We start from the raw sequence: 14119 nt of genomic DNA on the forward strand, positions 1-14119 counted from the left end.
TATCTATCTATCTATCTATCTATATATATATATATTTTTTTTTTTTTCCTTAAAATGCCCACAAAGTTTACATAAATAGAATGCAAACAAAACCAAGCCTTTGGGATTCTGGTTATTCAATCTAACACCACTAAACACAGAAATTCAATCTAACATCACTAAACACAGAAAATCTAACATCACTGACTGAGAGTAATGATTTAAACTAAATCTATCCAACAGTGACTTAAATGGTGGTCCTGCTCAAGGGAATATCCCCTTCAAGTCTGAGATATTTATTGAAAATAATTACTTCGCATCATCTGAACATATACATTTTCAAAAATACATCTTACTTTTAATGTAAGTTTTTATTGACTCCACAGGAAAACCTATTAGAAGTAATTAATGAGTTCAGTAAAGTTGCAGGAAACAAAATTGATACAGAGAAATCAGTTACGTTTCTTACACTAATAACAAAGCAGCAGAAAGAGAAATTAAGAAGATAATTCCATTTACGATTACATCAAAGAGAATTAAAAACCTAGGAATAAACTTAATCAGGGAGATAAAAGACTTGTTTTCTGAAAACTATAAAGAACTGCTAAAAGAATCTGAAGATGACACAAATGAATAGAAAGATATTCCATGCTCATGGACTAGAATAATTAATATTGTTAAAATGTCCACACTATTCAAAGCAATCCACAGATTCAATGCAATACTTATCAAAATTACCAATATCATTTTTTACAGAAGTAGAACAAATAATACTAAAATTTGTATGGAACTATAAAGACCCCCAAATAGCCAAAGCAATCTTGAGAAAAACAACCAAGCTGGAGGTATCACCAAGATATACTACAAAGCTGTAGTCAAAATATTAGGGTACTGGTACAAAAATAGACACAACTCAATGAGACAGAATAGAGTCCCCCAAAATAAACCCATGCTTATAGGTCACTTCATCTATGACAAAGGAGACAAGAATATACAACAGGGAAAGAATGGGACAAGATATTTGCAAATGATATATCTGATAAGGGGTTAATATATCAAATACATAAATAACTTATGTAACACAACACCAACCCCCCCCCAAATAATCCAGTTAAAAAATTACTCAGGCAGAGGACCTGAGTAAACATTTTTCCAAAGAAGACATCCAGATGGCCAACAGACACATGAAAAGATGTTCAACATCACTCATCATCAGGAAAATGCAAATCAAAACCACAATGTGATATCATGTAGTACAACTGTCAGATATGACTAGAATCAAAAAGACAAGAAATAAGTATTGGTGAGGATGTGGAGAAAAAGGAACCTTCATGCACTGTTGGTGGAAACATAGATTGCAGCAAAGATGCAATGTAGCATCATTGTAGAAATGTAGCAATGTAGCAATCACTATGAAAAACAGTACAGAGGTTTTCCAAAAAATTAAAAAGAGAAAAACCATATGATCCAGTAATTCTACTAGACATTTAACCCCCAAAAACAAAAATACTAATTCAAAAAGATGTATCTATCTTTGTTTATTGCAGCATTATTTACAATGGCCAAGATATGGAAGCAACCCAAGAGTTCATCAATAGATGAATGGATAAAGATGGTGTGGGGTGTGTGTGTGTGTGTGTGTGTATGTAATGGAATATTACTCAGCCATAAAAGAATGAGATCTTGCCATTTGCGACATGGATTGACCTAGAGAGTACTGTGCTAAGTGAAATAAATGAGACAGAGGAAGACAAATACCATATGATCTGATTTATATGTGAAATCAAAACAAATAAATGAACAAAAAGCAGAAACAGACCCATAAATACAGAAAACAAATTGATGGTAGCTGGAGGAGAGAGAGTTAAAGGCATGGACAAAATGGGTGAAGGGGAGTGGGAGATACAGGCTTCTAATTATAGAATGAATAAGACAAGAGTAAAAGGTATAGCATAGGGAACATGGTCAATGCTATTGTAAGAGTGTTGTTGGTGACAGATGGTAGGAACACTCTAGTGAGCATATCATAATGTACAAACTTATCAGGTCCCTAGAGCAGGCGTTGGTGGTATAGTGGTGAGCATAGCTGCCTTCCAAACTTATCAGCTCCCTATACTGTATACCTGAAAATAATGTAATATTGTGTATTAATTAAAAAATAAAAATAAGGTTTAACTAGACAAATGGTACCAAAGAGAAACTGTAAACTAAAAGGACTTACCATATGAATAGACTCATTACATGCCCACATAGTTTGAAAACAGAATAGAACAATGAAATATTAGGCAGTTTCAGGCAGCTTTATATGTAGTGGCTAGCATAATGACTCTACTATGTATTATTTTAACTATTAATTATGAGTTTATGAATTGATAAAGGATCTGTTTCAAATAAATTTATAGTTTCTCAAGTATTAATTTTTCAAAACTCTTAATTCTCTAGAGATCTCTCTTTAATCTTTGACTAACTTTTGATTCCCTCATGACACTTGCTTAGTTAACCTATTTTTTCCTTCTCACACCCCCAGCCATCAAATCATCCATTTCCATAATGTCTTCATGAATACACAAGAATCCTTTAGCTTATCATCTGACCCTGTCATTGTATATTTTATTTATTCATTCATTTATGAAAATAGAATTTCGTTTTTGCATTCTTTGCTATCTGTCTTCAGTCTTCACCCCTATGAAGAATTTGCTTACCGATGTCCATTTAATCATCAAATGTTAATCACAGTTCATCTTCCTAAACCTCTTCAAAAACTTACTCCTTTTTAAAATTCTTATGACCTTGGGCTAGCTATCTAACTCTTCTGAATTTCAATGTTTTTACTTGTAGTAAAAGTTTATACCCAATCTTTAGAGATCAGAAGAAATGACTGAAATAATATGTATAAAGTAGCTACTGTATCATAGAAGCTCAATAATGGTAATTATTATGTTGTTGGCTATCAAAATCCTTCTTATTGTCTTCTCCATCTTTTATCTTTCTGCTACTCAGCAATCAAACTTTTTCATTTCTAGTAACTTAAAAATACCAACCCCAAGCTCAAGTCTCCTCAATATACCCCACTTTCGATCATACAATCTTTCCATAGACTATCCTCCTAAAACACTCAGTAATACCAGGTATGTTTCATATCTCTTTTGACTGCACCTGTTATTTTGTATTTGCTTGAAATCAGTTTTCACCTCATTTCTTCAAAATCCTACTCATTCATTAGGGTCTAGCTCAGATAAGAACTTTTCCATAAAGTCTTTTCATTGATCACTCCAGTAAGAAATTAGTATTTCCATCCTCGGATTTCCTGGAACACCCTGTAATACTCCTAAAGGCAATTTTGTTCTGACCTGCTTCATATTGTGGATATCCTATCCTTCTCTAGCTCCAGATATCTTTCAACTTTATTTTTATATGTCTCATATCATTTAAGACAATGGTTAGAAGAAAGCAGGTGCCTAGAAATATTGTAAAATATACAAATCTCAACTCCACAGGTTTATTAGTTATTAAAATATTATTTCATGCATTATATAATTTTAATTTATGTATTTATCATAACAAGAAAACTGAAAGGTTAAAAGTGTTAAGTCACATATTTCAGTGTGATTCCTGGTCACAAATACTTTAATAAATATCTCAATATTCCAAAGCACATACATGTTTATTGTATATTATTTCCAAAGTGAGGTATATTCAATTTATGATTCTAGCGAAACTATATAGATTTTATAGAAAACTGTGGACTTTAGGAATTTGCTATATACATATGTTATCTTCCAGTTGTGGGGAAATAAAAAATGTAAAGATGTAGAGAATTCTAGCATATGGAAGACAGTGTTGAGTAGTAAATAGTGCATTAGGATCACTGGGAGAAAGACATTGCCATCAGATAGATCAGAGTTCAAATCCTACTTTGATAAATCACTAGCCTTAAGATATTTGGTGAATATCTTAAGTATTTAACCTTTTCACACTTCTCTCATATACAAAATAAAGGACAAAATAGATGGTGTAGTGGGTGCCTGGGTGGCTCAATTGGCTAAGCATCTGCTTTCCTCTCAGGCCATGATCCTGGGGTCCTGGGATTGACCCCTCATTGATAGGGCTCCCTGCTCAGCAGAGAGGCTGCTTCTCCCCCTTCCTCAGCACATCCCCCTGCTCATGAGCTCTCTCTCTCTCTCTCTCAAATAAATAAAGAAAATCTTAAGAAAAAAAAATTGTGTAAAAGAGAGAAGAGTTGATATCTACAATTCTCTCAGTACCTTGTGAAGTCTGTGTTATAGTCGTTATTACTGCTATAATTATTGAAGCCAAATTTCCAACTATGCCTAAAAAGAAACCACCTCTACAAAGTCATTTGAAATGGGAAAGAAGGCACGTCTGCCTTGAAGACTTTTTGTTTAATTCTTCTTTAAATGTTGACATTTCACAAATAGACTTACCTGGGGACATGCATCTTTATCTCTGAGGTTCATCACTCAGAAGTTTCCCTGTCAACACAGGTGAAGTGATCATATGTTATTGCACACAGATCTTTTGCAGAAATCAGGTTTAGCAAGAAATTAATGAATAGGAAGTATGTGTCCCAGAGGGCTGGTCATGAGGGAGAGTGAGAAGTTAGAAAGAAACTTCAATAGGCAAATTTGTCTTCATTGCAGCTTTACCCAGAAGAAGGGTGCGAGAGCTGCTTGCTGTAAAGCAGATGGGACTATGAGTCCATGGAGGCAGGCCCAAGCCGTCTCTGTCTTCATGGACCTATGTTTACGAGACAATACAAAAACACAGAAAACAGGGCAAATGGAGGTCTGGATTCTAATCCTCACGTAGCAGCCTGCTATCTTTATAATATGATCTCATTTGTCTGCTAAACTGTCGAAGAATTGGCTTGGGCCATATGAGCTCTAAAATCCCTTTCAACATTAGAGTTCTTTTGCCCTCTGATTATAGTGCCTTCAGAAATGACAGAAGTGCTTAACAATACTTATACTTTCTCTTTTACTCTTTTTCTTTTATTCCCATGAATATTTGTTCTCTGTATTACATTAGGAGACCATAACATGAATATGTTTCACTGGAGAGACCAGAAGGAGTTTTCCTGCCTGTGTGTTCACAAGGTCCTTCAGTTGTACTTTTGTCATGCTCTTTACAGTTTGTTCTTCTTATTAAATGTGCTGGGGGCTCTTTAATTTCATCCTTGGGTTGTAGACACACATTACTGGTATTTTTAGAAGCACTTTATGAGTACAAAATCTATTCCCTGTGCCCTCATCAATTTGAAATTACCATTTTAAGGCTGATTAAATAAGGATTAGTGCCAATGTTCTACTTATTAGGCTGTGTCTTCAACTGGAACTGATGATGTAGTATTTGTCAATAACTAGTTCACAGCCTTAAATTCCACAAAATGAAACCTTTGCATCAGAGTCCATCTGTCTGAAAATTTTGAGGCAAGCTTCCATGAAGAGGAAAGCCATCTATTATATGATGATATAAGCGTAAAGTGGCATGTATCACAGCTGTTTGATTACTGCTGGGGAGACGACTTGCATTCCCCCTAAGCCCTCTATCAGAATCCAGCAGTGATGGATTGAATTCCCCTTGCCTTAGCATGATGATGGATTACTTTAGAAGAATATATAAGAATGGGAGAATCTGGGCAGAAATTAATTAACATCATAATGAAAAGATGCTAGCATCGATCTTTACTGTGATATGAGATTGATCCAAGGAGTTGGTAAAATAGTCACTAAACTTTCTGAAAGTATAGATGATCAGTCATTCAACTGAGTTTTTGTTCAGTGACACCTAGTTCATTATCATGTAGCAATTGTCAGATTCAAAATTTATATCACTGCCACATATTCTATACATGCACACATACATATACAGAGATTTCATATGGACAATCACAGTATGTTCTTCACGTATGGTTCACTATGTACACTTGATGGTAGTGTCTTGAGGAAAGCTGCTGGATAAGGGAAGGAAATGAAAGGATGTGGTGGTAGATACTCTATGAAGTGGATGAAAAAGGCACTAAATGTGAGACAAGGTGATATCAAATCTTTGCACCTCAGTATGACCACGGCATTACTCATCTCTCTGCGTGTCAGTTCCTGACATGTACATGTTGTCATTTCCTCTGCCCGTTTTACTGGATGGGCAGGCAGACAAAATAAAGTAATATATTTTAAAGCTTATAGTAAATTTCAGATGTTCAATATATTATGTGTACAGATAGAATGTGTTTTTTACCCTTTCTTTCTTACATAGGATGATTAGATGAATGAAAGAAAAAAAAAAAACAGAGAAATAGAAGTAAAATAACACACTCTGAATATTCAAAGTAAGATTCTAATTTCTTTAAATGAAGATAAGGGGTTTAATATTTCCTGACTCTCAACTTTTCATAACTAAAAATGAAGAGAAAGAGAAGCCAAGTGATAACTTTGAAATAGTTAAAATAAGGAATTTTCTTTTTAAAAGTGAGGATTAAGAATACTGAAAAACTTAGCAGATAATTATTTCTTTGACAAGAAGATAGTCCTAAAGAGGTCTCGCCTTATTAATTTGGAAGATCTCATTTCAAAATATGTGGGGAATTTTTAAAACACATCTTTAAGTATACTGCTTGAAATTCAACTGCCCAAGGTAAAATGAAATCAGACCACAACCAAGTCCAGAGGAAATACAAAAAGTACTAATAAAACTAAAATTGATCTGCCTGGGAGATAGGTGCTAAGCCCATGGAAAGAGGTTAGTGGCTGACAACAGTGCACAGCCCTTCTTTGTTTCCCCCGAATTTTTTTTTTTTTCCCCAGTTTAGTGAGTTCCTAAGAGGATTATCCAAGAAGGCTGATAGAGTCCTGCAAGCTGACACATAAGTTTGTCCTTGGAGTTGATGAAAAACAAAGGTTTATAGGATGAGACCTTCTGGAAAATAATGAAAAGGAGAGTCATTTAAATATTCTTTGTTTGCAACATTACATAGTTGAACAAGTACCCAAACACATGAACCATGAGCCTGTCTCTCATACTCCCCAAGAGAAAGTACTGTCCTGTCCGTAGTGCTGTTGGGAGAAATGGGGCCTGGGAACAGGGTTCCAGCACGTTTAGTCTCAGGGTGGGAGACTACTTCTCCTTTATGCATTCAGGAATAAAACATGTATTTCGGAGCCATCATGTGGCAGACATAGTGCTAGGTGCTAAGGATATAAAAAAATGAAAAACCTATCATTCCTTGACATTAAGAAGGATACCATCCAGGAGGGTAAAATACATAATGAAAATAAGTAAGACAACATGATTAGTGACACAGTGGACAACATAACCTGGTCCATAAAAAGGGCTTTGCTTCACTCTGCTTATGTAAGTTAGGGCAAACCAGAAAACAAACAAACAAAACAAAACAAACAAACAAAAAACCTTCCAAAAAAAGCAGTAACAAGAGCAAACACAGCAAAGGGGAGTCCAGAAATCTAGGAAGTTCTGAAGAAAACAGTTTCTTGGAAACAATGAATTTGAAATGTAAGAGAGCAAGGACTATTAAGAGTCAAATGCAAATTATACAGAAGGGATACTGTGACTGAACACCTTTCCCAGAATTAACTGCAAAATGTCACATCTGAAAGTGCCTTTGCTGATCTCGATGCTGGTGTTGATGACACTTCCACCAAAGTAAAATTCTATACAAAACAGCAAGCCGAGAAAAAAAACAGTGCCTCAAGTTTTTAGATGGTATGATATGATTTGTTATTTGATATGGAATGTGGAGACTACAACTTCTTTTGCAAGAATGAATGAAGACTCCTGTAATCTTTTCCATTTCTTCCTCAATCAATATTGTTTCAAAATGAAGGTTGCCTGAAAGAACTCCATTGAGCAAAATCCAGTTAATTTAAAACCTTTTTGTCCTAAATTATGTTCTTATATTTCCTAGGGTAATTTGTCACAGAATTTTATACTAGTCATCAAGATAATTAAGTTCTGAAACAGGTTCTAGCAGCAGGGAGCGTCAGAACATAAATTAAAAGGCTTTTAAATAACCACATTTTATTTAAATCCCCAACTGTACACTCTTAAACAAATTTACCTTTGTAGCATTAACAGACTTACATTGCTACATTTTAATGAAAAATCAAAATTGAAAGCCTTTAATCATAATTGCTTTTAATTCTAAGTGAAAGTTTGAATTACAATAGTAGCCCTTGAAAAGGAAGGGTGTTTGAAGTTGTTTCCTGCTGACAGTTTTAATTTGACTTGCTTTTAATTTTTTCTGGCTGCTCTAAGATTTCAGCTGACGTTGCTTCAATTTTAAGTCACATTTATGTTTAAATAAATTTAAATACATAAATAGAAGATGTGAGGATAACAACCAAAGAAAACAGAAATGGAAAAATTGACACAATTAAATAGAGAATATGAAGTAATATGAACAACAGACTTATGAAAATCAGTGAAGCTAAAATGCATAATAAATGAATACAAAGGAAGAATTCTAAAAGAGAAGTAGAGAAATCTCATAGGGATATGCTCTAGATTAAAAAATAAATAAATAAGTAAGTTAAACAGATTCAAACACATACTAACCTGGGAATAAAGGTTTAAAAAGTTATAAATTAGCCTAAAGAAGAAAAAAAAACTGAAGAATGATTTTATTGTCTACAAATACGATGATTTTTATTAGGATCTGTGAGCTGACCTAAAATTGGAACTATTCAAATAATGAAAACAAAACAGTCCCATGCAGTAAAGAAATACCATCTCTTATGTGACATGACAGAACTCAGATATTCTGAGAAACAATTCACACGAGTTTAATGTGTCCTAATTGCACAAGAATGGTTCATTTTCAATATATTTAATACAAATGCCTTTCTGATGAAGATGCTCCTCTAGCCAAAAAGAAAATAAATTCATATGTAATTAATGTAGCACTTTATTCATATTTCAAAAATATTTCCCAGTATTCATCATAGAAAGACATCATTGTCACACCACCTGATCTTTTCTATATCTCATTTGAGAACAGATAACATATGCATAGACACGTGTACAGTCTACCAGTTACTTGTTTCCATTCATCATAGAAAGATAGATAGATAGATGACAGATTAAATAGATATAGGGATATACATGTAAACATGTATATATTAGTATATAAATATGGAGGCAATGATTTCTAGGGCATTTATCTGTTTCTATATTTATGTCTCCATGTGATATCTGCAGAACTGAATTCCAAGTTAAGAGATGGGATTATAATTGCTATTCCTCCTCCTAGCCTAACTATCCTGCCATTCTGTCTTAGAAGCCATGATGAAAAAAATAGCGATTTTGAGTTGTGGCGTAGGCATTTTGTGGTATGACAACTCTCTTCACACCCAGAGCCTAGTCATTTGGATGAGGACCTGAGCTTAGGATTCCTGCCCCAAGTTCTTACTTTGCTTTTCCCAGAGCACTATTTAAAATAACCATTTAGGAAAGGAAAAGTAAATTGGAGGAAATAGGAGGGGGAGATGAAGCATAAGAGACTGTGGACTCTGAGAAACAAAGTGAGGGTTTTGGAGGGGAGGGGGTTGGAGGATGGGTGAGCCTGGTGGGTATTAAGGAGGGCACGTATTGCATGGAGCATTGGGTGTGGTGCATAATCAATGAATCTTGGAACACTAAAAAAATAAATTTTAAAAATTAAAAAAAGAAAAAAAATTTTAAAATAAAATAAAATAACAGTTTAGAGTTGAGTCCATGAAAAATTAGTGACCTTTCCCATAACCAGTAAGGAGATTGAAACAGTCATCAAAAATCTCCAAACAAACAAAAGCCCAGGGCCAGATGGCTTCCCGGGGGAATTCTACCAAACATTTAAAGAAGAACTAATTCCTATTCTCCTGAAACTGTTCCAAAAAATAGAAATAGAAGGAAAACTTCCAAACTCATTTTATGAGGCCAGCATCACCCTGATCCCAAAACCAGAAAAGGATCCCATCAAAAAAGAGAACTACAGACCAATATCCTTGATGAACACAGATGCAAAAATTCTCGCCAAAATACTAGCCAATAGAATTCAACAGTACATTAAAAGGATTATTCACCACGACCAAGTGGGATTTATTCCAGGGCTGCAAGGTTGGTTCAACATCCGCAAATCAATCAATGTGATACAACACATGAATAAAAGAAAGAACAAGAACCATATGATACTCTCCATAGATGCTGAAAAAGCATTTGACAAAGTACAGCATCCCTTCCTGATCAAAACTCTTCAAAGTGTAGGGATAGAGGGCACATGCCTCAATATTATCAAAGCCATCTATGAAAAACCCACCGCAAATATCATTCTCAATGGAGAAAAACTGAAAGCTTTTCCACTAAGGTCAGGAGCACGGCAGGGATGTCCGTTATCACCACTGCTATTCAACATAGTACTAGAAGTCCTAGCCTCAGCAATCAGACAACAAAAGGAAATTAAAGGCATCCAAATCGGCAAAGAAGAAGTCAAACTATCACTCTTCGCAGATGATATGATACTATATGTGGAAAACCCAAAAGACTCCACTCCAAAACTGCTAGAACTTGTACAGGAATTCAGTAAAGTGTCAGGATATAAAATCAATGCACAGAAATCAGTTGCATTTCTCTACACCAACAACAAGACAGAAGAAAGAGAAATTAAGGAGTCAATCCCATTTACAATTGCACCCAAAACTATAAGATACCTAGGAATAAACCTAACCAAAGAGACTAAGAATCTATACACAGAAAACTATAAAGTACTCATGAAAGAAATTGAGGAAGACACAAAGAAATGGAAAAATGTTCCATGCTCCTGGATTGGAAGAATAAATATTGTGAAAATGTCTATGCTACCTAAAGCAATCTACACATTTAATGCAATTCCTATCAAAGTACCATCCATTTTTTTCAAAGAAATGGAACAAATAATCCTAAAATTTATATGGAACCAGAAAAGACCTCGAATAGCCAAAGGAATATTGAAAAAGAAAGCCAAAGTCGGTGGCATCACAATTCCGGACTTCAAGCTCTATTACAAAGCTGTCATCATCAAGACAGCATGGTACTGGCACAAAAACAGACACATAGATCAATGGAACAGAATAGAGAGCCCAGAAATAGACCCTCAACTCTATGGTCAACTCATCTTCGACAAAGCAGGAAAGAATGTCCAATGCAAAAAAGACAGCCTCTTCAATAAATGGTGTTGGGAAAATTGGACAGCCACATGCAGAAAAATGAAATTGGATCATTTCCTTACACCACACACGAAAATAGACTCAAAATGGATGAAGGACCTCAATGTGAGAAAGGAATCCATCAAAATCCTTGAGGAGAACACAGGCAGCAACCTCTTCGACCTCAGCCGCAGCAACATCTTCCTAGGAACATCACCAAAGGCAAGGGAAGCAAGGGCAAAAATGAACTATTGGGACTTTATCAAGATCAAAAGCTTTTGCACAGCAAAGGAAACAGTTAACAAAACCAAAAGACAACTGACAGAATGGGAGAAGATATTTGCAAATGACATATCAGATAAAGAGCTAGTGTCCAAAATCTATAAAGAACTTAGCAAACTCAACACCCAAAGATTTATTTATTTTTATAAGAGAATCCCCAGGCTCCCTTCTGAGCACAGACCTCAATGTGGGGCTTGATCCCACAACCCTAAGATCATGACCTGAGCCGAAATTAGGAGACAGACACTCAACCAACTAAGCCACCCAGGCGCCCCACAAATATCATTGCTTTAAAAAGTGTTCCACTCCTCCCTTTTTTAAAGTTTTTTAAACTTTAATCACATAATAGTTAACATATAGTGTTACATTAGTTTCAGGTATACAGTATAGTATTCTAAACCCTACTCAGTCCCCATCATGAGTATACTCTTTAATCCTCTTCACCTATTTCACCCATCCCCCCACATCCTCTCTAGTAACCACCAATTTGTTCTCTATAATTACATTTGGGGGGCACCTGGGTGGCTTAGTCCGTTTAAGCGTCCAACTCTTGATTTCGGCTCAGGTCATGATTTTAGGGTTGTAAGATTGAGTCCCATGTCAGGACACTGAACATGAAGTCTGTTTAAGATTCTCTCTCTTCCTCTTCCTCTGCCCCCACTCCCAACAATAAAGAGTCTGTTTCTTGATTTATCTCTTTCCCCTTTTTTTTTCCTTTGCTCATTTTTTTTGTTTCTTAAATTCCACATATGAGTGAGATCATATGGTATTTGTCCTTCCTTGACTGACTTATTACATTTAGCAAAATACTCTCTAGCTCCATACATGTCACTGTGTCAAGATTTCATTCTTTTTATGGCTGAAAAATATTCCATTATATACATATTTATTACATCTTCTTTATCCATTCATCTGTCAGTGGACATTAGGGCTGTTTCCATAATTTGGCTATTGCAAATAATGCTGCAATAAACATAGGGATGCATGTGCCCCTTGAAATTAGTGTTTTTGCATTCTTTGAGTAAATACATGGTAATGCAATTTTGTTAATCCTGGTCATAATTTTTTTTTCATAGCAATACATTAGAAACAGAGATAAAAAATTAAGAACAAATAGTCCAGCATTTGTGACAGGAAAGCACAAAACCAAACCTGGTTATCTGGGGATAGGGACCAGGCTGGGGCCAGTGTCAGAGGACTACAGGTGGAATGGGGTCTCACTTTCATTCCAGCTCCACCCCTGAGGAGCCCAGTTGGGGCTCAGTCTGTTCCTAGAGCACCTGCTTGCAAAGCAGCACTTCTTGACAGCTGGGTTACAAGGAACTGAAGTTAGCTGCTGCCCTGCAGAATGGGGCTAGGAATCAATCCCAAAGCTTTTCAGTTAAAAAGCAGAACTTGAAAAATATATACATAACACAGCAGGGCCTGCTGGGTCTAAACGCCCTCTCTTCCCTCAGCCCACCACCCTGACTGCACCTGTGTAGAAAATACACCAGAAAGGAACAGTCTGAACAAGAGTTGAAAGATTCCCAAGAGGGGTGACTGCACCCTTTTACATTCCCACCAACAGTGCAAGAGGGTTCCCTTTTCTCCACATCCTTGCCAACACTTGTCATTTCTTGTTTTTTGTTTTTCATTTTTAGTCATTCTGACAGATGTGAGCTGATATCTCACAGGGGAATGATTTGCATTCCCCTGATGACAAGTGATCAAGCATGTGTTGACCATCCATATGTCTTTGGAAAAATGTATGTTCATGTCTTCTGCCCATTTTTTATTTGGATTGTTTTTTGGATGTTGAGTTCTATCAGTTCTTTATATGTTTTAGATAACAACCCTTTTATCAGATATGTCATTTGAAAATATTTTCTCCCATTCAGTAGGCTGCCTTTTAAAATATTCCTTTTTTAAAAATACTCCTTTAAAAAAATACTTTCTATATGGACATTGGTGAGGGTATGTGCTATGGTGAGTGCTGTGAAGTGTGTAAACCTGGTGATTCACAGACCTGTACCCCTGGGGCTAATAATACATTATATGTTTATAAAAAAATTTTTTTAAAAATACTTTCTAAGTATTTTTCTCCTTTTTTAAAAATACTTCCTAAGTTTACCTAGGAGAAAAATATCTTAGAAACTACTACAGAAGAAAAAAATCCTAATGTATTTTTACGTGGTTTACATATGCACTCCTGTGAGTTGTTGATAAGATATTTTGAGATTAAAGAAAAAAAAAAAACTTTCCCTGTAGAAAGAAAGTAAATTTCAGGGACAGAAATATATATGGACTACTTAAGGCATGTTAAACAAAATTTAAGAAACATCCAATAGTTCAAGTTTTATCTACTAAAAAATAACCTTTATAAAGAAAAAGGTAAAAAAAAAAGGCTTATAGTGAAAATACTCTAAAATATTATCTGTGTTAGGTATAGCACAACTATCTCTGATATGGAGGAAATTTAAAACCTTGATGTTCTCTGAATTTCCTAAAATATAGCTTTCAAGTAGTTCCACTAAAGCGTAAAAAGAGAATGCATAGGAAAAGAATGGCTATTGTCCTAAACATCATATCTTTGGCCAAGTTGCAAACATTCAGTGTTTGAAAATACATTTTGAATGTTTCTATAACTTTAGTTGTATCTATTTTATGGAGATGGTTATTTG

At 35.2% G+C, this 14119-nt stretch overlaps 1 protein-coding gene across 1 annotated transcript in view; it reads right to left on the reverse strand.

The window, feature by feature from the left end:
* Positions 1–14119, reverse strand: part of LOC111148594 (cell adhesion molecule 2) — a 1205598-nt gene that overhangs the window by 445134 nt on the left and 746345 nt on the right. The window lies entirely within an intron of this gene.

Source organism: Enhydra lutris, unplaced genomic scaffold (assembly GCF_002288905.1).
Source record: "Enhydra lutris kenyoni isolate GAN:26980312 unplaced genomic scaffold, ASM228890v2 scaffoldscaffold2, whole genome shotgun sequence".
Taxonomy (NCBI): domain Eukaryota; kingdom Metazoa; phylum Chordata; class Mammalia; order Carnivora; family Mustelidae; genus Enhydra; species Enhydra lutris.